This window comes from Hordeum vulgare, chromosome 5H, assembly GCF_904849725.1.
Source record: "Hordeum vulgare subsp. vulgare chromosome 5H, MorexV3_pseudomolecules_assembly, whole genome shotgun sequence".
NCBI lineage: Eukaryota > Viridiplantae > Streptophyta > Magnoliopsida > Poales > Poaceae > Hordeum > Hordeum vulgare.
Window position 1 is genome coordinate 179,661,712 of NC_058522.1, and position 25,800 is coordinate 179,687,511.

General features: G+C 50.9%; 1 long non-coding RNA gene across 5 annotated transcripts; it reads left to right on the top strand.

Moving 5' to 3' along the window:
* The first annotated feature begins 352 nt into the window (after positions 1-352).
* LOC123397655 lies at positions 353-5,186 on the top strand. 5 transcript variants are annotated; one of them, XR_006609995.1, is made up of 4 exons: positions 1,871-2,301; positions 2,943-3,338; positions 4,283-4,430; positions 4,972-5,186. It is a non-coding gene; the product is annotated as an uncharacterized LOC123397655 (long non-coding RNA). The 5 variants fall into 5 exon arrangements; XR_006609993.1 differs by adding an exon at positions 353-560 and having other exon boundaries at positions 642-4,430; XR_006609996.1 differs by having other exon boundaries at positions 1,786-3,338; positions 4,303-4,430.
* Positions 5,187-25,800: the final 20,614 nt, after the last annotated feature.

Here is a 25,800-nt window from a genome sequence, read left to right on the forward strand (position 1 = left end):
GCCGAGCGCACCACCCACCCCCTCCCTCCCCCCCGAGCGCCATTGCTATTCAAAAATAATAATATTACTAATGGCGCACCTCTTTGGGGTGCGCCATTGCTATCCAAAAAAAAATATTACTAATGACGCACCTCTGTGAAATGCGCCATTGCTATATAAAAAAAATATTTACTAACGGCACATTGCATGGGGATGTGACATTGCTATAAAAAAATCTAATGGCGCACCGCTCCGGCTCCGGGGTGCGCCATTGCTACCGGATCCAACGACCGCCCTCATCCCCCTGACCCTCTCACCCAACCCACAGCCCCGCACTCCTCCTCCCTCGTCCACAACTCGACATCTCTCTCTCGAACAACTCTTCTCATCGCCGCCACCATCAACGATGCTCGATCCACGCGACCTACCGGCCGGAATCGATGGTGCCACGCACACCACATGGATCCCCTCACTCTACTACTCCCTCCTATCATGGGAGATCCAGCACGCGTGTCCTCCAATGCTAACCGCGACCGTCTCTTGTTACTAGGGTTTCGGTAGGATTGGCCCCGGTGACTCAGGTGCGTCCGTCCACTCCATCTCCTCCTCCTCACAACCCTCCCTCACATCCTCAGCTCATGTTCTCTCCCTCCAAAATCCAGTACGGCGGAGGCGCGCGGGGTTGACCAATCCATGGGGGCGTCGTATCTAGCATCTGTGTCGCCAGATCCCCCCTCCCAAATCAAGTACGGCGGAGGCGCGCAGGGTTGACCAATCCACGGGGGCGCCGGATCCCCCTCCTAGCCAAACCACGGGAGTTGACCAATCTATCTGCAGGAACCTCTAGACGTGATGGTCGAGCCTCATAGGAGCATGGACATAACTGACGGAAAGTGGTGCCAAGACCGTATCCAGTTTGTGCAACGAATTCACAAGGACGTACTTCTGCATAACAATATTTTATTTTCTCTTTGCAGATCCTTAGTTACATCATCGAGTTTTCAATCCATGCATCTCTCAAAAAGGAATTTCCCTGTGTAGATTATTGTTTTATGAGTTTTACTACAATGTAACTTTTATACTATTTGGCTATGTTCAGTTATTAGGAAACTTTTAGGATCTGCACATGAAGTAACAGAAACCTGTGCAGATAATGAACATAATCTTTTAGATTAGTGCTACTTATTCTAAGTGTAAAGGATGCCGAGTTAACTTTGTATTTTTAACAAATACGGTTCAACAACAAGCTATATTAAATAACAATCCAGATTAAAACATTTTAACAGATAGACTATTTAATAAAATCTGCTCGCCTGCTATTTATATACATAACTATTGGACAGTGGCAAGACTTCCATTGTGTGTCTGAACGTGCACTAATGTTTTCCTGCTATTTATATACATAACGATTGGAAAGTGAGAAGATTTCCATTGTGTGCATGAATGTCCTTTTTTCTATCAATCCATCTTTTATCATGCATACATGCTGTCATATACTATATGATAAATCTTTTAGATGCTCACTGTATATATAGGTGCTCAAATTTTGATTACATGGAGCTTCTGTTTGTAGTGAAAAAAGGGTATGTGCAGTTTTTAGTCAATGTCTATTTAAATCAATAGAATTAGCAGGTTAACCCGCTAGATTTTTTTTGAAAATCAGTATACATATGTTTTTTACAGATGTTTAAAACATGGACTTGCTCCCACATGTGTTTGACACAATATATGTGGTATCTGTCATACCTGATGCGGTATAATACAAATAAATATATAGGTAATATATGCACTTTATAGAAAATAAAGAGATGTTATATACTACTACCGAATGATTTTATCCAAATGTTGTTGGTTCGTACATACCTAAATGTCATGTTTTCTTACGCCACCCATCTTATTTGAGTTATTAGACTTACATTATTGGATTTTGGAGAAAATTTGATGCATCAAAATGCTTAGCTTACTCCCAGTCTCTCCTCATATCGAGGTTGAAGTATTAGGTAATACTATTGTTTAGCACATAACTTATTACATTATGAATTTTGGTGTGGCTTTCGATTTTATTTTTGTGGACATTATTTTTACACATGCAAGCATACCACCTCTGATTATACCTACTAGCGGTCATATCCTTCACATGGTACAAATCCTGATACACTTTATAGTATTTTTGTTATAATTACTTTCATGTAAATCCAAACTATTATAGTTACTGAAATTAATTGGACATTTATTTAAGCCATTTAACAAAGCGGAGCTCCATTTGCTAGGGTTCGCAGGTCATGAGATGAGGTAAACTAACTTGTAATAAGGCGTCTAGAGGTTAGTCACGCTGAGCTCCTATCGCACCGCAGTCGTATTCTTGGTTTATGTCGACGGCAAACAAATACTATAATGAGTTATTACTTAATTATTATGCTTACTTTTTTTCCTTTGATATGTTGGTTTTTCTTCTGATAGCTTACCACATACTTATAGTATAAACAAACAGGAATTTGGCTTTGTAAATTATTTTGCGCCTTTGCATATGATCTGGCCAGATTTGTATGTAATGCTGAGGCTTGAAGCATCACAAAAGCTTGTACAGAATCATGTGTAGTGGTTGGGTTCGAATATATAGATTGAGATTTTTTTCTTACCGAAAGGATTGCCCTTCTTCACATAGCTGCAGCACGTCCACAACACATGTTTTGTCGCATGCACGTATCATACGCTGTTAGCGTTTGGATTAGATGTTCACGTTCTAGTACTCCCTCCGTTCCTAAATATTGTCTTTTTAGGTACTCCCTCTGTTTATATTTCTTGATGTCATTTCTAGTATGCAATCATATGACATGTTTCATGTAAATTAATATGGGCTGCTATCAATTTTTTAATCTGCAATTGATCTAGTGTTTTTTACATGGTAGCTTAATATCCTCTTTCCTTTTCTAATATGCAAACTTCTAATATGTGAGGTGAAGAAGTGCATGAGTTGCGGTTCGCCTTAGGCTCCTCCCACTCGTCGACGGTCTGGTCCAGCGTCACTTAACCGTTGTGACCTGGCCGGTTTGGTTCAGCTTTGAGCTGCCCACCGCGGAGTGGGAGGACGGCATGCTCATGAACATCGAGGTCGGATCAAGTATGATGGTGCACCGCGGCATGTGGTGGCCTATTTTTTTTTGTAGTGGTACTGTATATGGTCTCATCCAACATTGAGTATCCATATGTTGTTTTAATACTGATGATAATGTTGTAGCATAAAGTAGACACCATATCTGGTTTGTCTTGATGTTTTAACTATGGTGGTTCTTGTCTGATGCACATTATTCTTTGAAGGGTTATGATGATAGAAATATATTGACCCTGATGTGAGAAAGGTGCCCATTTTCCCTTTGTTAAACATTTTCACTCTGCTTTATGTTCTTTGCGTGGTTCCAGTTTCACACTGCTGGTGTTTCATGCGATATTCATCGCATCCTGCTCACATGCCTTATGATCGAGTAACTTGATGAAAAACTATGTTGTTTGTTCATTCTGCTATATTATTTTGAGATCATGTGGTGTAATGATATTGTTGTGTTATTTTGAGAATTATATTATTATCATTATATTCTCATGTGCTTTTTGTCGACTACCAAATTTTCCAATGAAATGTTGTTGATATCCCTTGAATAATTGCTGGACTAAATTATGCGAGTGGGCTAGAAATGGGATGGTTCAATTAATGATGGAATGAATAGCTGGGTTGTACATTGCCTCTGCTAAGAAAAAACATTAAGTGGGTCAAGGTTGTGGCCCAAAAGTAAATCTAAAATTGACAGAAATAATGGGCTCCACCTATAGTTGTGGCCTAAAAGTAAATCTAATAATGGGCTAATTATTGGGCTTGTCCCATTAAAACAGGTGATTTTAACCGATCCTACATGGCGTCCATGTCATCATTTTTGCCATGTCACTGCATGTGCCACGTGGACATTGCCACATCAGATCCTACGTGTTTCAAGCTCATTAGTAATGACCATAATTTTGGTCGTAGATTTTACGACCAATATTTTGGTCAAGGGCGGCCATGACCAGAATTTCAGAAAAGGTCAAGTTTGTTTGTTCTTGACGGCCAACTTTTGACGTCCTGAATTTGGTCAAAAAAAGGTCAATAAACGATAACAATGACTAATCAACGACCAAAAAGGAGAGTCACAATCGACCATATTTCTTGTAGTGGTTTCATTGTCTTGCAGTTTTAGTTTGTTTTCATCTCTTTACTCAACGATGTTTCTTTTGGCGTAACGCAGTGGGATTGTTAACCCTTTCATTTGCTTAGCTCCCGAGTAGAATTTACAGGTTTGACTGAATTGTGGAGAGGAATGGCGATTCGTTGCTGGTGTAGAGTCAGGAGTGCTTGGAGAAGGTTGCCAAGACGGTCTCCTTCCTCGCGCAACCTGAAGGGTCATTCCTGTTGTTGCTCACAGGTAATTCAGTTCTGATGCATCTGTTCTAATACTTTTATGGAATTATATATAGGGGCTGCTGATTGTGTGCGTTTACTAGTTAGATTTTGTTTGCAATCAAGGGTGAACACTATGATCGTAGTATCATGACTGGAAAGTTTGTGCCTATACCATTGCTTCTTTCCTTCAGGCTTAAACATTTGGTATCACATCTCATTAGAGCGAGCGTGTGACCTATGTAGCTGGGATTACTTTGGATTCAGCGCAACATCGGCAGCTTATATTTATAATTTGAAACCAAACATCATGTGCTTATTCTTGTATGTGAATGTTCTCTTGAAAATCTTAGTTGTATTCTTTGGAGCTTATGTGTATATATCTGTGTGTGTGTGTGTAGTCGTCACTAGTTGACAATTTAAGTATCTTGATACCTCCTAAATTTTGTAACAAACATTGCTGGTGTTGTTATGTTAGAAGTCAATATGTATCAAAATTTGTAATTCTGAATCATTTGTTTTCTTTCTCTAACGCTTTTGATTCATGCTTCTTTTGCGAGGGGAAGTTCAAAAGGACCGCGCGCTGGAGCTCCTAAACGTGCACCCCTTCTACTTCGTTTACTTATGTGGCGTGATGACAGAAAGCAAACCTTTGGAGCCATAGTTGTCTTTTTTGTGATCTAAAATAATAATGGTAACATATTAATGCAAACAAAATAATATTGTAGCTCAAAAAATTGTATGTGAATAATGAATGGATGCTATGGAACTATATTTGTTATGGAGCTATGTATGTATGGATGCTATGGAACTATATGTATATATGGATGCTATGGAATTTTGGATGTATGGATGCTATGGAGTTTTGATATATGGATCATGAAATTTGTTATGCAACTTTGCATATATGTTATGTGTTGTGGATCAGTAAAACTATTGGGCACATATTATGTATTATATATTTGATATATATGTTATGTGTTGTTGAATTTGTGGTTTTGAAAAAAAAACATATATATGCTAGAATACCAGATACTAATGGAGCACCATGGGCTATACTAATGGCACACCTGGGAGGCATACTAATGGCGCACCTCGGAGGCATACTAATGGCGCACCTCGGAGGCATACTAATGGCGCACTAGGGAGGCATACTAATGGCGCACCTGGGAGGCATAGTAATGGCGCACCTGAGAGGAATACTAATGGCGCACCTAGGAGGCATACTAATGGCGCACCTGAGAGGCATACTAATGGCGCACCTGGGAGGCATACTAATGGCGCACCGTGAGCAATACTAATGGCGCACTACCTGGTGCGCCATTAGTATACCAGATACTAATGGCGCACTTGTGGTGCGCCAATAGTAAAAAAATCTAATGGCGTGATGCTAGTGTCGCACCTATAGTGCGCCATTAGTTGCAAAAATAGGTGCGTCATTAGCAAGCCTTTTCCTAGTAGTGCCACATTTGCAGCTGAGAGCCCCATCTCTAATTCAATGCAGGGAAAGACAAACTCTCCAATTCCTTTTTGGGTTCATGAGTAGCAAAGACTGCCTCTCACTTTTCCTTTGACCTCCATGTCTCCCCTCGGCTCCAAAGTATCCCACAAGCATCTCCAAAGCAACCAGGCACTACTAGACACAGCGGGGGCGTGCCAGAGGGCGGCACCATGTCATGGCATGCTAAAACTATGCTCTGGACGTGCCATAGTGCACGCCCGATCCAAAGGAGGCTAGTCCTAGCCAGGCCTCACCCCCATGGGATGTGTGGCTTTGACTACCTCGACGACCAGTGCCACCGCCGCGTCGGGCCCCTCCTCTCTCCCTTTCTCCTGTCCTTGGCAATGCATACCCGCGCACGCCTAAATCCGTGAGGTGGTGCTTGCCACCGCGACACGCTACAGAGCCAGCCCCACTCCTCCTCAGTCCTTCATTCGGGCGTAAACCTCAACCACGAAGGCCATGGGCTCATTCCCGATCCTTCTCTCCCCTCCTCTAGCAATTTCCATGACCGCACCGGCGCACCACCCTTCTGTGGAACACGCCACGCCTATATATAGGCCACCTCAGCCTGTCTCTCCTCCTCTAGAACACCTCTCCCACCTTCAATCAACGACCCATTCTCCCCATTCAAGCTCCATGAGCACGAGTGCTCGAGATCAACCGAGGCGACGACGTATTGGGGCTCCGTCGATGTCGTTACACAGGTCGTCTCCGGCCTCCATTCCACCTCCATCGTGACAACAACAAGTTCTAGCTTCACCTCTCCCACTTCCCCACTTATTTCCCATCGTGAGCATCATGACCAACCACTTCCCGACGCCCTCTACCGCGGCCTTCTCATCACCGGTGACTCCGCCCACTTTAGCCACTCCCTCAACCCTCATCTGAACAGCGAGAGTGTGAGGAGTCCATTCATGTGCTCATCTCCCCTCGCCATCGATGGAGCTGACGCTGGTGAGCTCCTCCTCCTTTGTCGCGAGGTTGAAGACGACCTTGAAAGAGTGGCCCCACCTGCCACTCTCAGTCTCTCTTCCTCTCCCCCTCTCTGAGTAACTGGCCAAAGGGCCCCGCACGTCATGTTCAAACCTGAGAGCCCTCGCACACGTGGGCTTGCTGGTTGGCTGGCGAGTTAGCTGGCTAGGTCAGCCGAGTAGCTGGTCCAGAGTGGACGAGGGTGCCAACCCCTTTTGTTTTTCCTATTTTATGGCTTTTGCCAAAAGTTCCAGACAGAGGAATATTCCCCCAAATTTAATTATTTATCCACCATAAATCTTGTAAAAATATGTGGAAATTAATAAGACTACTTGTGTAATTTTACAAAAGGAATTATACATGATTTTATTTTAAAACCTAGTTTTGAGTATTTTCAACCTCTCTTAAAATAGTTTTCAAAACCTTTTCCTCTCCAAAACCGGAAGCAAATATTTTTAGATGTGAAACTAGTACTTTACAGAATAGGGTAACATTTCCAGAGTGAGTTTTGTGCTCTGTTTTTGATGTGGTTCTTATTATTGCTATTACTATTGCGACGATAGATCACGTGGTTGAAGAAGTAGTTGTACCCGAAGACTAAGAAGACCCCGGAGACTTTGCTGATGCAGGCAAGCAGCCCTTGGACCATGCCTAAGCAACTTTTACTTGCATTTCATATGATGCCTTACTTATGCACGCATTCCCGTTGGATCGGAGACCCCCCTTCTTGGGTTGTCCCCGAAAAACACTTCGTTCAAACCTGCATCTGGGCACAACTGTACCATCTATGAAGGTTGTACATATGGGATGTAGTTATTTGCTAATAGTTTCTACGCAAGAAGGGATTAGAATATGCATGATGATGATGAAGTGTGTGTTACAAAGGATTTTCAAAAAACCCGTCGGGTGCCACTAATACCTGAGGGTGATGGTGATGATATGGATGACCACCTGTGAAAAAAGTGGCGCACCAAGAAAGGTTTTGTGCGTTTGGTTTTGGAAATGGAATTAGATTTAAGAAATGTTGACCGTCCCAACCTTACATGTGCGACCACGATACCCCTTATGGGAGATGGCTTTGTTGATTGCTTTGGTTGATGCTTGCAAAGTGCCCGCATTACTAGTGACGGGGGTGACGTGGTCACTCTCAAGACGGGGTCGTGCCAGGAAGGACGACTATGGATGATACAAGTTCCGGCACACCGTTGGTCCATGCATGGATGATACGATCTAGAGCAGGACTAGTAAGATGTACATGATGTTGGTTGTATACCAAACGAGTGGACTCTTTGTTTAGTGTTCTCATGGGAAAGGCATTGTTCGAGTGCTTACCTCAAGTTTGTTATATATACCACGAGTCGTGGATGACAGGGAAGTTCCCCGAGTCTCATGGGTACAGCGCGCGACCTGTGCAAAGTGTAGAACTATTCGAATAGCCGTGTCCAGGGTCAAGGACAGTTGGCTAATCCTGTTTAAATTATGTCAAGTCTTTTCCGCATAAACCAAGTGTGTGTGGGGGGCGGTAGAATAAGAAAAGATGGTGACATTGGGAAACAGGATGATCAAGCTAAGTCAGGTGGCTTGGCATGATGGGTGGATATGGATTGTCTGACCCTCAGATGATATTGACATGTATAGCCTGCTCATCAGGTTACTACTATGCCTTGTGGTGCTTGTCGCCCAAGAATTTGGTCATATTGTTGCAGTAGGAAAAACCAGCTTTACACAAAAATCAGCATGCTACTATTATCTCGTACTTCGTTATTGCCTTGTTACATATCATGGGTTGCTTGCGAGTACATTCAAAGTACTCATTGGCTTGCTACTGGTTATTTATTTGTCCAGGCATGGAAGTACCAGAGTTTAGAGAAGAGTTCGTCGGGGACAAACATGCGATCTAGGACGCTTCCTAGTCAGAATGCATGTAGGTTGAGGCAGATCGCATGGGTACACGTTATCAACCAAGTTATCTGCTTCCAGTAGTATGTCTTGGCGTGTCGGCCTTCGAGGTTGTATTTATGTAATGACTCGGCCTTAATGGCCCTATTTGTATTCAAACATTACATATGGATGTAAGACTCTTGTTATTCAGTATCTGTGTGTTCAGTGAGCATTGATCTGTAGGATCGTTGTACACGTGCATTCAGCGATCCCGACTTACAAGTGGGGGTACCCACAGAGTTGGTATCAGAGCCATCCTGACTGTAGGAAGCCTTAGATAGCATGGTCGTCAGATGAGACGAAGCCCCTCTAAAAAACTACACCTAGCCTTTACACTTGCGGTTTTATGGAATCCCTCACCTCTTCCCCTATACAAATCAAACCCCTTTTACTGATGCCTCTCCCTAAACCTTGTAGATGGTCGTCGTACCTGAGAATCTCCTAGAGTTCGGCTTTCCCCTACCCCTGGAGGACAGCAAGGAGAAGTGTCAAGTATGCCGATCACTAGTTTTTCTCTTCCATGAGCATTGGTTCAATGCCACCACAACGGAGTACCACGTTGATGTGGTTGTGAAGGCAAATGACTATCCGACTAGTTGGTTCTTTGAAGGACCGCAGATGGAGAATCTAGTATTGGCAGTTGAGACAGCGGCGTGGAAGGCACTCATCCACCTTCACGACATCCTGGCAGTTGAGACAGCGGCGTGGAAGGCACTCATCCACCTTCACGACATCCTCCCTAAGGTGGCCAACGAAACGACAACCTGTCACTTGACTTTTATTATGGACGAGGATGGCGGGAGTTGGACGTTGACCCCATCCCTGGAAGAAGGAACACTGCTCAGGTTCCAGACGTACTACAGCCTATTTGCCGACAGTCTGGCTCACAACCTGATCAAGGAGTCAGTGAAGCTCCACGAGGAACGTCACCACATCTGCGAGCTACTCTGTTAAGCAAAAATGAATTCAGGCAAGATCAAGAAGGATGGAGCCCACGAGGGACAACTTGTTATCGCATACAGAGGAGGAGTACTGGCGCTTAAGGTCACCCCCATTCGGAGTCATCACGTGAGTGCCAAGGAGTATCTACACCTCTTCACCGCTCCCCCGATGAAGCATCATCGGGATGGACCTCCTTCTTCCTGACACCCTCGACTGGAGACGATGCCCACACGAATGATGATCAGGAGGAACACCCAGAGGAGCGTGAGTATGAGACGAGCACTCCACTACTTGAGTCCAAGAACCCTCAGGGTAGGACAGGCTAGGAACCCATCATGCGAAGTCGAGTCCGTGTGACGGTTCAGATGAGACCATGTGTGCATATTTTTTGCTTTCTGTTAGTGTCTAGATGCAAGCCACACTTTTGCCTTAGGAAGCATGTAAATGGCTGCATAGGTTATCTCACTTAATGATTATGTGTTGGGTCTTTTGGCCCTTTTGTTTGTACACACTTGCACCATACCAACCCCTCCCTTATTTAGACATGTTCCCCACTTGTGTTGATCGTTCATCTATTCCAGTTGTTGACTTGGCTGCTGCATGTAAGATAGTGACTGCTACCCACGTCAGTACCATTGACCACCCCAGCACTGGCAACTCTAGCCAGCAGCCAGGAGCCGGTGGGTTTACTCAAGCTGGAGGTCACCAGGAGCAGCCACAAGGCGACATTCCCTGCCACCGCCTCCTTCGGAGAACCTGACCATGGCTGAGTTTCCTCAAGCTCTCCGAGGGGAACGCCAAGCCAACAATGTCGCTATCTAGCAAATGGCTCAGGTCCTGGAGAACAACCTGTAGCCGGGCTGGAACGACAATGGTCGCTCCACTCTGCTGAAATTCATGAGGACTTCGCCCCCGACCTTCACCAAGATGATCGAGCCTTTGGATGCTGGTGACTGGATCCGTACCAACGAGGACCTCCTCGCACCGGTCAACTGCACTAACGACCGTTAGAAGGTTATGTATGCCTCCCACTATCTCGGAGGTACCGCCAGAGCTTGGTGGGACGGATTCAAGGTCATGCAAGGTGAGAATGTTGTCACCTTGGCTGAGTTTAAGGAAGGATTCAGTACTTTCCACATTCCCTCTAGGATGAGGGCTATCAAGAAGCGGGAGTTTCACGCGCGGAAGCAATGAAGTGGCTCAATTAAGGAGTACCTGCAGAAGGACAACCTCTTATCAAGGTACACACCTGATGATGTCAACACTGAGGCCGCCAACATAGAACGCTTCATGGAAGGGCTTCAGGAGTCGCTGCAATACCAATTGGTTGTGTGTGACTGCGGAACCATGGTGAATAAGGCCCTCATGCTTGAAGATAAGCGTTGTGCCATGGAGGACACGTGCAAGCGCAAGCTGATCAACAACTATGGTTCTAGCAACCAGAAGACTCACACGTGGCAATCAGCCCCAGCAAGGCCATGCTAGCGGCCTCAGCACCCCAGGACTCCTGCACCTTGACTGACCTACCGCCTCAGTCGTATGCCAACTCCAAGCCGACATACAACCCTCCTGGCAACAACAATGGCAACAAGCCCAATAAGTTCGGGCAGGTCACCTGGTTTGGGTGTGGTCAGCCTGGAAACCTCTCAAAGCAGTGCGCCAACAAGAAGCCCGATGCACCACACCTCAATGCGCCTAAAGAAGGACAAGGTCATGGGGCACCAACCAGGAACCAAGCCCCCCGCAACCCACCTTACAACGACAAGGGTCGTGTGAATCACGTCACCACAGAGGAAGCCTAGAGGACTCAGATTGCATACTGGGTACGTTCCTCATCAACTCATATCCAACAACAATATTGTTTGATTGTGGTGCTTTGCATTCTTTTGTCACCCAAAAGTTTGCGATGCAGAGTGTCTTAAAGCCTACATTCCTAAATAGTCATATGTAGGTACAAACCCCAGGTGCAGTATTGAGGACCAATATAAGATGTAGTGGAGTTTTGACCAACATCAACGGGGTAGACTTCATAGCAGATCTCATCGTCCTTAGGTCGCAAGGCTTGGACGTGATCCTTGATATGGATTGGTTAGCCAAGCACCAAAGCATGATGTATTGTACTATGAGGACTATGACTCTGATCGGCGGCCAAGGAGTCGAGGTCAAGTATGTTCCCAAACCCGCCTCCACACAAGCCCCTCTCACTAATTGCCCTTTGGGAACTGAGTTGGACCAGGTGCCAGTGGTATGTGAATACCCGGATGTCTTTCCTGACGAACTGCTCGGGTTGCCTCCCGATCGAGACATTGAGTCCATTATTGAACTAATGCCCGGATAAAGACCCATATATAAGAATCCATATAGGATGGGGTCCGAGGAATTGGCAGAGTTGAAGAAACAACTGGCTGAGCAGCTCAGGAAACGATTTTTTCTCCCTAGTGCCTCTCCTTGGGGATCACATGTTCTATTCGTGTCCAAGAAGGACGAAACTTTTCGGATTTCGGGCTCCGCAAAACCCTAAGGACTCGAACATTGGGGCATGTACGAAGGTCTCTCCCAGCTTCGCCTCGCTTAACCCACTATGCGATGGAGACGACGAATGACTCACACGATGGTGAGGGGAAAAAATAACATGATAGTTTACCCAGGTTCGGGCCGCTGCGAAGCGTAAAACCCTACTCCTGCTTTTGGTGGATTGCCTCTCATGGAGGTGGTGGATGAGTTAGTACAGTGTTCTTGGGCCTCCGGAGGCTGAGAGACTAAGTTTGTTGTTCTATCGTCCGAATGAACTCTCCTTCTCAAGTATCCTACCTTCTCTATTTATAGCGGAGGCACGGGTCCTCTTCCCTGATACTTCAGCGGGAAGGGATCCCACAACGACCAATTTTGAAGGGGAACAGGGGAACATGCTCCCCTGCTCAAAGGTAGTCTTGGCCTGCAAAGTAACTGTTCGCGCCGCAGAGACGGGCCCGTGGATGACGTCTCCCCTACTGGTGGGCGGGGGGTTGCGGCTTTGTTGCACCAGAAGTGAAACCTTTGGAAGATGCCTTTGGAAAACCTGTACGCTCCCACCTCCTTTGCAACAAACGGGGAACTATCTGTCCTGCCATCTGCTGCTCGCATATCCTTTCCTGGCATCACCCTTGACTCGTGAGGCTCGACCTTGCCTTGGAATATCGGCCGCTCCAGAGGGGTCCTGAGGAGGCCCCCCTGTGGGTCTTGATGTTGCTCCTCCTCGTGAGGCTTGGCCCCTCACGAGGGCCCTTCCTTGACTTGTTCTAGGCCCATTGGTTTGCTCTGGTGAGGCGGGCCCGTTTTGGGCCATAGGCAGGCAGGTCTGGGTACCCCCAATCCCAGAACGCCGACAGTAGCCCCTGGGCCCGCGGTGTGCTCGTGTTGACTTCAGGGTGGTGCATCGGGGGGCAGCATGAGACGCCGTGGGGCCTCAACTACCTGTGGACTAGGCCGGTGCGCGTCACACGGCTGGTGTCTGGTCCTCTTGTCCTCTATCTCTGCCCCCCCTTTATAAGGTGTCATGCTTGTAGCTTCGGTGCCTTATTGCTTTCCTTCTTCCGCACTCCCCTTCCTTCTTAAGTCTCCGCCTCCAACCCGCGCCTCCCAGATCCAGCGTCGCATCGTTTCTTGCCAGTCCAGCAATGGCGCCCGCAGGCAAGCATAAATCAGAGGGGCATGGTCCGGCCCCGGCTTCTTTGCTCTAGGACCGTGCATGGACCGCAGCCGAGTCCAGCGAGCACGGGCGAACCCTGATTTGGCCCGGTGCCGTATAGGAGTGGCCCGCGCCTGGCGCGGTATAACCCTTCTTCCTTCACAATATTTATGCTGGGCTGGTGCCGCCTTTCTCTCGATTCTTCTCCGCTGTCTTGGACCACTATGGGATCCAGGCCCTTCATCTCCAACCCAATTCCATCTTGCTTCTGTCCGTCTTCGTCTTCTACTACGAGGCTTCCGTTGGCGTGTAGCCTTAGGTTGGCCTCCTCCGCCACTTCTGCAGCCTGCGCCTGCACAACAACGCTCACTTGTCGGTGTGCGTTTCCTTCGTGGCGGCCCAGAGCGGTAACGTGCTCCTAAAGGCCAGGAAGAAGGTGGAGAACTTCAGGCACCGCTGGGTCCTCATGTGTCTCAAGGATGCCAAACCTGGGCTAGAAGAGCTGAAGGGGTTGCCGGAGAAGATCTCCGCATCGAGCTCCGGGAAGCTCTCCAACCCTCGTGTTGTGCTAGTGCGGGAGCACTTTTTCCGTGACATCAGCGCCAAGAGGTTGACTGGGGAATGATAGTGAAGGAGTTCCTGGCGCAACACTTGGCGCCCCTCGAGGCACATTCCAGGCCCCTATGGGAGTACCGTGCTGGCGACGACGAACTTCGGCTTCGGTCCCGGGACCTTCCCGCAGAGGATTTCAGCAGGGTCTTGGCGATTCTGCTGGGCGACGACCCTGGCGACCTTCTCGAGGCCCTGGGTCCGCTATATCATCGTGATGACAAGACCGATATAGTCGTCGTGATGCCCATCTTCAACAAGCAGGGGCTTCTCCCGGCTGAAGGCTCCGGTCAGGTGGAGGTGTCATCCCGTGACACCTCCGGTGAAGGGGGCTCGGAGAAGACCGTCGACGACCGCGCGGCGAGCTTGCCCTTCCCGTTGCAATATGTCTTCCTGCACGAGCTCGAAGCTGATGGCGCCACTAGTGATACCTCCATCGTGCCGCCTTGCGCCTCGCCAGGGCCTCCAGAGGGACTGTGCCAACTCCGCGTGCTACGTGGTCTGCATGCGTGCATTCTTCCCGGAAGCTCGGGGTCGGGCCGTCCCCGGAGTACCCCTCCTCTGCTGGTGGGGGGTCCAAGGCACCGAGCTCGCCTCCTTCTATGGGGGTTCCTGTTTCCTCTGCTAGTGCCAGGGCAGATAGGAGGAAGAGGTGGCGTGATGTCGAAGAGTAAGTCACCTTCTTGGGTGTGCCTTGTGCATCTATTGTCCGTGCTTGGCTGCTTTAATACTTTTGCTTGACGTCCACGGATGTCGTCTCCCCGGGGGCAAAGAGGAAGAAGATGGTTGCCAAGCCCAAGGCGTCTCTCGACGCCCCGCCTGCCCTTGTCGGCACGTCGCCGTCTGCGGGTGAGGAGGAGGAGGCTCGTTGGGCAGCCTTCTTGGCCTTGGTGGTCAAGTCCCTAGAGCCCCTGAAGCATCCTCAGGCGATCGTGGGAATGTCGTTTCCCAGGGAACATGCCCATGAGGATCCCGAGGCTCAGGAGGTGCTGACGCCCGCAACTGTTTAGCAGGCTTCGGGGTCCCTTGTTCTTTGTGGCGCTGCTCCTCTAGGAGCGCCACCTGCACCAGTGTTGGAGGCTCCTCAGGAGGGGGTCCAGAAGGCTTCGGTGCTCCCCAGATCATAATGGATGCGGCCCTCGCCGCCCTGAATTGTGTCGCAGTTGAGATGAGGAAGGTCGTAGAAGAGGTCGTGGCCGCCCGCGCCACATGTGAAGGGTTGCTGAAGGAGGCCAAGGCGGTTGTCGAGCGTTGCGAAGAGGTGGAAACCCACCTGATCGCCCTCAAATGGGAACATGCCAAGCTGGTCGAGCAACGCCGCTCGCAGGAGGAGGAACTCAGGGCCCGCGAGGCCAAGCTCGCCGCCCGGGAGGGAGAGCTGTCCCGGAAGGCGAGCCGCCTGGACACGGAACATGAGCACTTTGTTTAGAGGGAGAAAGATATCACCACGGGGAAGGCTCCGCTTGAGGTCCAGGAAAAAGCTCTCGCCGCGACCGAGGAAAGGAAGGGCTCCGAGCTGGCTTGCTTCCCCGACATCGAGCTTGGGGTTTGCAAAGCGCTCCGCTCCCTCTGTCGGGACGGGTTTGACGAGCCTCTGGCCACCCCGGAGGAAGGCTTTAATGTGCTTGCGAAGGGCATTGTCTCGGCGCTCGCGTCTTCAATCACCTTCATCTTCGTGACCACGGGATTGAGCTGAGCTCCTTGATCATGCCGGTCCCGGCCGAGGCCCGCGACCGTGCTGCGGAAGCAGTGAAGGGCCTTGTGGAGGCGCTGGTGAGGAGTTTTGCCCACGTCGCGCCCCCTTCGTCTCCAGGTACCGCTGGAGGTGATGACCGCGAAGACGATACCTCCAACGTCGATGACCAGCCCCTTGCGGAAGGGGTGATCGGCGGCTCCTCCTCCTGAGCCCTTACACCTGTTATCTTCCTGCAATGCACATCATGCCTCGTGGTGGCGTTAAACTTATTTGTATTTTTGCAAACTGGCTCATGGTCTGTATCAATTGAATGCTTGAATGTTTTCCCGCCTTGTTATTTTCATGTTTGATGTGTTACTCTATGTCGGTAGGACCCGCCTCACGCGTAGCTTCCCGCAATTAAACCGACCTGAAACCAAGGACAGACCAAAGGGGGAAGGGGCTACGAGCACAGTTAGGCTCCTGAGTAGCGATGCTCAGGAGTCCCCCTTGACGTGTGAGCTTCCCTCATGAGGGGAACGTGAAGAAGATTTGAAAACTCAGAACAACTTCATCACTCCTCTTCGGCATGGCCCGCCTCGCGTGTACCTCCCACCGATTGAACCGATCGGAAACCAAGGATGGCCCAAAGGGGGAGGGGCTACGAGCGCAGTTAGGCCCCTGAGTCGCGATGCTCAGGGGTCCCCCTGGACCTGCGAGCGACTCCAATGCTCCTCCTAAGAAACTGATGATACAAGACTCTCGAACTCCTTCAGCACTCTGCGTCTGCAGGGCCCGCCCCGCGCGTACCTCCACGCGGTTGAACCGATCGTAAAAGGACGGCTCAAAAGGGAAAGGGGATATGGGCACAGTTCAGGCTCCTGAGTCGTGATGCTCAGGAGCCCCCCTTGACGTATGAGTGACTCCAGCGTTCTTCTTAAGGGATTCAAAGCGATTTGTCGAGCGCACTGGGATCTGCATCGCTATGGCCCGCCCCATGCGTACCTTCCCGCGATTGAACCGCCCAAGGACGGCCCAAAGGGGAAAGGGGCTACGGGCACAGTTAGGCCCCTGAGTCGCAATGCTCAGGGGTCCCCCTTGACGTGCGAGCGGGTTTGTACCTTCAGTTGTTTTCTCCACACGATGGGTGTGGGCGAAGTTGCGGATGGACTGCACTGATATCCTTGATGGCCGAGGGTGTATCCATTGGCGGGCAATGTTGGTGCCAGCTGTAGGTGTAGTCATTGGTGGACTGCATTGGTGCCGGCTGAGGGCGTTAGTCATTGGCGAACTATATTGGTTGCCCCTATCTGTACCCTGCAGAGATCATAGGTCTTCTACTAGGCGTAGGATGGACCCCTCCGTGTCGTTGGGGGGCCTTGGGAGTATATACCATCAGCTTGTTATTACGTGAGAGTGTCACAGTGGGGGTGTATCTGGGAGGTCGCGAGGACGCTTTGGCCTCATGAGTGTTCCTACCCCCGATGCATTGGGGCCAGATCTTCTCCATCGCGTGGAGCATAGGGCTTCCACTAGGCATGCGATGGACCCCTCCGTGTCCTCGGGAGGCCCTGGGCGTATACAGCCTCGTCTCGCTATTACGTGAGAGTGTCACGGCGGTGGTGTACATGGGAGGTCGCGAGGATGCTATGGCCTCGCGAGTGTCCCTACCCCCGAGTCGTTGGTGGACTGAGTTGACTTGGTTTGGGTCATTGGCAAACCCTGCTGACTTCTTCTTCTTTGGGAGCGAAGTTGTGTATCTGCATGAACAAACTTTGCACGGAGCCCCCAAGCGGGGGCCGACCGCCTGACAATATAACCAAGGCAGAACGTTAGGATGCCAAACAAGTGAAATTGAACAACCAAACGATGCATAAACGAAAGTAATTGCCAGGGAAAGTCCGGAGCTGGGGGAGGCTGCATGGCCCCAGGGTTGCCCTCGAACAGGGTGAACCAAAAGTTACCTCGCAGCGGCCTTCAAAAAGTTACCAGGCGGCTCAGCCGCTGAAGTGTCGGAGGCTCTATTGCCGCTTGATCTCTTGTCTCCGTGGTCGCGACTCTGACGGGTCCGCCGCCTCCTGAAGATCGGGGCCTTTGCTTGGCCCAAGCATCTCATCCTCCTCCTTGCGGCACCCCAGCAGGCGGGATATGAGCATGGCCCGCTGGAGCCTCTCATAAGTAGCAACCGCGTTCCCCAGCCCGAAGGGAATGAAGGCGTTGGCGCCTGGGTACCCCCAGCGGTAGCCAGTCAGCGTAGGCCAATAAAGGGCGGCGTGCCGCGGCGTTGTTGGTTGCGGACGCGTTGATGCAGATGCGGGGTCGGTCAACCGTGCCAACGACAGCGACTGCGATAGGTGGTGTAGGGCCTCGTGAAGTTCTTAGATTGCTTTGATGATGGACTCACGAGAGTTGCTTGGACGTGCTCTAGAGTGCACCCTTGGGATGTGCTCAAGCGTTGCCTCCGCCTCACTGATCAGGCTAGGGGCCTCCCCGGTGGGAGCCACCAGCTTTGACCCAAGAGTGGCGCCGAGCGTGCATCCCTCTGCGATGGGCGGAGGGCTCCGTCCTTGGGCACGGAGCTCGAAGCCCAGAGGCTCTCCGTGGGGAGAAGCTCCTTCTTCTTCTTGCGCAGGTCCTCGCGAGGCAGCTCGTCGTCTTTATCGTCCGAACATTCCGCCGTCTCCGTGTGGTACGCTCGCTGCAGTGCACAGACGGCATCCTTCTCGTGACAGGGGATGGTGATGACGCCGCCACTCCCCGGCATCTTGAGGACATTGTATCCATGGTGAACTACTGCCATGAACTAGGCGAGCGTTGGGTACCCAAGGATGGCGTTGTATGGCAGGTGGATGTGCGCGACGTCGAAGATGATGACTTCAGTGTGGTAGTTCTTGCGCTCGCCGAAGGTGACAGGCAGATGCACTTGCCCAATGGGTAAGATGGATCCCTCTGTTACCCCTGAGAAGGGATTGGTTGGCATGACCTGCTCATAGGATAATTGGAGTTTCTCGAAGGTCTTGACTGAGAGGACGTTGAGCCCAGCTCCACTGTCAATGAGGGTCTTGGTGATGAGGACGTTGCTGATAGTTGGCATGGACATCATTGGGAGCTTGCCGGCCATGAATGAGCACCTAAGCTGGTTGCTTGGGTCGAAAGCAATGGTGGTCTGGGACCAGTTGAGTGGACGCATCGCTTCAGCTCTCGGGAGGGCGACATTCACTTCCCGGGCAAACTCCTTGAAGACGCGGTTAGAGGTTGGGGTCTGGGCGCCGCCCAGGATGGAAGCCACTGCCCTGGACTCCTGGAAGCCCTAATCCCATCGTCCTACCTGTCTTGATCCCTCCTCCTGGGCTGCGGAGGCAATGGGGGCAGCCCTGCGTCCCGAGGGCGAGCCTCGCGAGGTTGGCCGAGTCGCTGCCCCTCCTGAGGATTATCTCTCTAGCGGTCCTCCTAAGGCTGGACACGCCAGGGGTCCTCCTGAGGCTGGTCACGCCACCCCTGACACAGATTACGGTCATCCCATTGGCCCCTATTGCGGCCTCCTCCGTGCGCAGGGCTTCTGTCAAACCGTCCGGGGCGCCTGTTGAAGTGATCGGCACGAACCAAACGGAGTTCTTGACATTCAGAGGAGTCATGGCCGCTGGTGCCATGGAAGATGCACGTCGGCCCCCCCTCCGGATGCGTGCTCTCCCCCTCGGGCATGCTTCGCCTTAGGCTCGGTTGCAAGCACTGCCGAGGCCTTGCGCTTCACCTCCTTGGGATTGGCATTCTTCTCTTCTGGGTCCGCCACCTGAGACCCAAGGAGCGACAGGCGTCCTTCTTCTGCCTTAGCACATTTGGTTGCTAGCTTGAACATCTGCAGTGCGGTGCTCATTTCATCGTTCATGGAAAGCTCTTCCTTCATCTTGAGGTCGGTGACTCCGTCGGTGAAGGCCGAGATGACGGCCTCGTCTGACGCCTTGGGGATCTTGAGGCGCATGATAGTGAAACGTTGTATGCACTTGTGCAGGGTCTCTCCCTCCTGCTGCTTGACGCGCCGCAGGTCGTTCACTGTGGGAGCACGGTCATGGCTGCCCTGGAAGTTGGTGATGAAGCGCTCGCGCATGCCATCCCAGGAGGTGATGGACGCCTTCGGGAGGTTGAGGAGCCACGAGAGTGCGCCGCCCTTGAGCGCCACCGGGAACCAACACGCTATGATCTTGTTGCCTCCTCCTGCCGCCCTGATGCTCAGCGTGTAGAGTTGAAGGAACTCAGCCGTGTCTTGGGTGTCATCGTAAAGTGGGGGCAGGTCGGGCTTGGACCTGCAGGGCCACGAGATGGGGTAGATGTCGGGGGCGATGGTGAAGCACCCCACCGGTCCAACGGGCACGGTATGCGCGGGGGCTGCTGGGTCTTGTTGCTCCATAGGGTCTGCTTCGAGCGGGGCGCGCTCCGGACGCGAGATCTGCAACGCCGGGGGCACGCACGCGTTGGCGCGGGGCTGGGGGATCATCTGGCAGCTTGCTTCATCCCCGTGCCCCGCCCTAGGTTCACGAGGCCGGGAACGGGGTCGCGCTTCCTGCCCGGGGTCGTGGTCCACGACACGTCACGGAGGTGTGGGCGGTGTGTCTTGCTCGTCATTGTTCTCCAGGGACGGCTGGGGCTGGAGTGAGCAGGAGAGCGCCGCTGAGTCAGTGGCGGCGGCGATGAGCTCCTCGATGCGATGGAGCCATTCGTCGTGGCGGTCTGGAGCAGGTCGGTAACGGAGTAGCTCGGTGGCCATGGCAAGCGCGCGGCGGCCGTGGGGCATCTCTGGTCGAGCGCGCGATGCCGACCCCGAAGGCCTCGCGAGCGACAGTGTGGCGGTGTGGCCGTCGATCGGCTCGGTCGCCGGCTGGGAGGAGCCCTGTTCCTCTTGAGCTTCGAGGCCGGTGGCGGCGTGCACCATGGCTGACAGCGACCGGTGCGCATCGGCGGCATTGACGGGCGTAGTTTGGGCGATGCGGGTGGCGTAGTGTTCTGCGTGAACCCAGCAAGCATCAGACATCAGAGCCGTGTAGGTTGGTGAGGGCGGAGCTTCGAGGAAACCTCAACGCGCCACTACCTGGCACACCAAATATCGAATTTCGGGCTCCGCAAAACCCTAAGGATTCGAACATTGGGGCGTGTACAAAGGTCTCTCTCTGCTTCGCTTCGCTTAACCCACTATGCGATGGAGACGACGAAGGACTCACACGACAGTGAGGGGAACATAGAACACGATAGTTTACCAAGGTTCGGGCCCGTGCGAACCATAAAACCCTACTCCTACTTTTGGTGGATTGCCTCTCACAGAGGTGGTGGATGAGTTAGTACAATGTTCTTGGGCCTCTGGAGGCTGAGCGACTAAGTGTGTTTTTCTACCGTCCGAATCAACTCTCCCTCTCAAGTATCCTACCTTCTCTATTTATAGCAGAGGCCCGGGTCCTGGTCCCTCATAGCTTCGGCGGGAAGGGATCCCACATCGGCCAATTTTGAAGGGGAACAGGGGAACATGCTCCCCTGCACAAAGGTGGTCTTCGCCTGCAAAGTAATTGTCCGCGCCGCACAGACGGGCCCGTAGATGACGTTTTCCCTACTTGTGGGGGGCTGCGGCTTTTGGAAAACCTGTAGGCTCCCGCCTCCTTTGCACCAAATAGGGAATTGTCCGTCCTGTCATCTGCTGCTCGCATGTCCTTTCCTGGCGTCACCCTTGACTCCTGAGGTAGGCCTTGCGTCGGAATATCTGCCCCTCCGGAGGGGTCCTGAGGAGGCCCCCTGCGAGTCTTGATGCTGCTGCTCCTCGTGAGTCTTGGAACTTCACGAGGGCCTTTCCTTGAGTTGTGCTGGGCCCGTTGGTTTGCTCTGGTGAGGCGGGCCCTTCCTGGGCCACAGGCAGGCAGTTCTGGGTACCCCCAATCCCAGAAAGCCGACAGAACTAACAGACTCTGTGTTGACTACCGTTCCCTCAACGAGGTCACGATAAAGAACAATTATCCACTCGCCAAGATTGAAGAACTGATCGATCAGTTGAATGATGCCAAAGTATTCTCCAAGATCGATGTCAGGTTTGGGTACTACCAACTAAAGATCCGACCCGAAGACATTCTGAAGACGGCATTCGTAACCAGATACGGCCTCATACGAGTGCACACTCATTTCGTTTGGGTTAACCAATGCCCCACCTACTTCATGTACCTCATGAACAATGTCTTCATGGAATATCTAGACAAGTTTCTAGTCGTCTTCATCGACGACCTCCTCACCTTCTGCAAGTCTGAAGAAAGCAAGAGCAGCAATTTTGGATGGTGATGGAAAAACATCGAGAGCACCAACTTTATGCCAAGTTCAACAAATGCAAGTTTTGGCTCCATGAAGTTGGATTCTTGGGACATGTAATGACAACCGATGGGTTGGTAGTCGGTCCCACCAAGATTACATAGGTAACGAAGTGGAGATCACCAACCAATGTGAAGGAAGTCAGAGGCTTCCTCGGACTCGCGGGATACTACCGCAAGTCCATTAAAGGATTCTTCAGCATCGCCCGACCTATGACTCAACTCTTGAAGAAGGACAAAAAGTTAGAATGGACGACGAAGTGCGAAGAAAGCTTCTAGGAGCTCAAGAAAAGATTGACGATAGCCCCAATTCTAGCCACTCCTGATATTCACAAGGAGTTTGTGATATATTGCGATGCATCAAGGACCGGGCTCGATGGTCTCTTGCTGCAAGAAGGCAGGGTCGTGGAATATTTGTCTCACAATTGCGTTATGAGGAGAACTACGCCACTCACTGTCGGGGTACGACACCAATGGCATCGTATTGATCGGTTTACAGTTCAGTAGCGAGAGAGGGGTGCACCAAGAGCAGATCCAACAATCAATGTGAGGGGATTTTACCCAGGTTCAGGCCGCTGAGAAGCGTAAAACCCTAATCCTGCTTTAGGTGTATTGAGTGTTCTTGGGCTCTGGCTCCAGGGGTGCTATGTGGTACACAACAACTACGCACCTCAACTAATCCAGAAACCCCCTTCTGGGAGTCTAAACCCCCTCCTTCTGATAGTAAAAACCTGCATCCCCCTATAGCTATGCCTTGGGCCTCCATTTATATGTGGAAGGGGTCACCAACAGTGGCGAACAGGAAACACACAGGGTGTATAGTTGTTACAATTTGAGTGATGTCTCAGCACAAACCCATTAAATGATTCCGTCAGGCACCCATGATCTTATATGACACGGAGCAGGGACCCGTCCCATCTTCACTGCTCAACCCCCACCATTGCTGGTGCCTTGACACGTATCCAGGAGGAATGACAGCTGGTTGCTGCGCTGGAGCGGCGTCAGGTTGGTGGGATCTTGCCGGGTGCACGTCTTGTCGAGGCTGCACCAGCTATCCCTGCAAGGATCTTGCAGGGATACCAACCTTTGGCCTTTTGTCTTCTGGTTGTAGATTTGAATGTTTTCTTGACATCCTCGTACTAGCCTTCAGCTGTCCCCTGGCAGGCATTGCCGCTGGTGTGGCTATAACTGCCCGTGCACAAGTATGGGGTACTAAAGACCCAAACTTTAGTACAACGACAGGAGCCCTTGGGCCTAGGCCATACACGGGTGCAAGGCATTGATGGGATAGGCCCAAACAGTACACGGGCATGCGTGGAAGGAGTCTGTGGTTGTAACCATTTCAGTTACTGCGCGCCACCTTCATCAACCACGCGCCTAGAGATGAATCTTTTGCAAGGGCTCCCGCCAGCGAACCAATTCTTGTCGAGGATGATCCGTCAAGCGCAGGGGCCGACAATCCTACATTGGCAACCAATGTTGCCGGGAAAGGAGGAACCACCTCTCACCAGTTTGGCGCAATTAAACCATTTGCCCGGGAGTACTCGTCATTCTGTCTTTATATCTTTTTGTCTTCTTGAACTTCTATTTTGGTCTCATTTTGTTTCCCTTCTTTTGGTTTTCAAGTCTCCCTCCAATGGAACACATGGATGTCGATGACGTCATCGAGGAGAGAGCCATGGATGCTGTCGCCGAGGCCGGTAGCATTGCTGTTGATGAGGCCGCCAAGGATGTACAGGAAGAAATCGCCAAGGAGTCCGCGGGGAGGGCCGGCGAGGAGTCCAGTGACCACACTGACGGCATTCCTATCGCAAGAGCACGGGGCGCTACGCCGGCCACAAAGCCCTCAGTAGCCGGTGGGGCGGATGCTAAGGATCAACCAATAATATCCGAAGCCCCCTCTTCAAGTAGATACCTTGAAGTTTTGAATGAATGCACGGTATCCTTCTTGTCTGATTCCTTCCTGTATGGTACATGCCCTTCGTTTTACTGGAAGCATGCTGGTGCGCACACCCCTTCCACAAGAGCTGAGAGGAACGTATCCTTCGCAACCTGCTGGAGGTGTTGCTACCGAAAAGATACCTTGGCACAATCAGTGCAGCCACTTAAGTTGTTGAGCAGGCTCGAAACAAAGTCTTGTCGGTGCGCACAGCCCTGCTATGAGTGCTTCGAGGAACGGATCCTTAGCAGCCTGCTGGAGGTGTCGCTATCGGCAAGATACCTTGGCGCAATCATTACAGCCACTCAAGTTGTTGAGCGGGCTCGAAACAAAGTAAGGGCGCAACCGATCATGACAAGGTTCCTTCACGCACGGGTTTTACATACAGAAGACGAAATCCTCCAAAAAAAAAACTTTACAGTTCAAAATTTACTTAGTGTTTTTTGCAACTTAGCTTTTTGCTGATGTACTCCTTTCTGTTGGACATCGCCTGATCATCGCGTGTTTGTGTCCATACCATCATCCCCCGGCAAACTCGTATGCGAGGGAACCTTCTATCCTTTGAGAAAAATAAAGAAGAGAAAATTGGGATATGGAACCTTGGCGGTTCGTTACTACTTGCTAGAAATAAGGGTAATACAATATCTCAGGCAAACATGCATATAAATAAACATGAAAATCAACAAGATATGTGAAACAATTTATTTTATTCAACTATGCACAGGGTCTGTGCCTTGATTTGCACAAAGGATTACATGCCCTACAGAAAATACTTGTGCAAATGGTGGTTGCCAGGAGACCTGGCAAACGCGCCTTATGGATAGAACTTACGAAGATGCTCGATATTCCAGGAGTTGCTCACCGAAACGCCATCTTCGGTCTCCAAGCACACTACTCCACGTCTGGTGACTCATACTACCCGGTAAGGTCCTTCCCACTTTGGTGTCAACTTGTTGCAATTCTTGGCCCACTGAACGTGCCGAAGAACAAGGTCACCTTCCTCAAGACTTCGGGCTTGAACCTTGTGGCTATGGTAGCGGCGCAAGGTTTGCTAGTAGCATGCAGCTTACACAACAGCCGGAAGACGGTCTTCCTCAAGGAGTGTAGCGTCATCTTGCCACAACTCCTCTTTCTCAAGCTCATCGTAGGAGAGCACTCGAGGTGACCCGTATATGAGTTCCGTGGGGAGAACTGTCGCCGCCTCGTACACTAGGGAGAAGGGTGTCTGGCCGGTGGCTCGATTACGTATCGTTCTGATTGACCAAAGAACCACTGGCAGCTCCTCAATCCAACGTCTTCAGCTCTCCTGTTTGGAGGAACTGAACAATATGTTGTGCCCATGCTAGAGCTTGAGGCTCGACGGAAAGCACTAAAGGCGTGTCCTCTGCTCCGGAAGCCTTTGTCTCAACGACAAGGACTCAAGCTCCTGCTGGAGCATGTTGCTCCCTGGCAGGCTTGGTGTTGTCCCCGACAACTTCCTTGCCGGCAACTTCTGGTGGCTCTACGGGAAGTGCTGGCCGGAATTCAACTTCCTTTTCTTATCTGGCTTTGCGGGAAATTACGGCTTCAAGAATTGCTGCCCTAGAGTCTAACTTCTCCTTTCGTGCTCGTGCCAATGCTTCCGCAGGGCCAGCAGGAGGAAGGTCCAGGAGTAGTTGTGCTCGTGCCAATGTTTCCGCTGGTGTAGGCGACGACATGAGGTGTGAGGAAACATGAGGTGCTCTTACTCCTAACCGTGTTATAAGGAACTCCATCACGGTCCCGTGAACATGCACCGCTTCCACCAGCCTCTTGTCATGCATGCTTGCCCT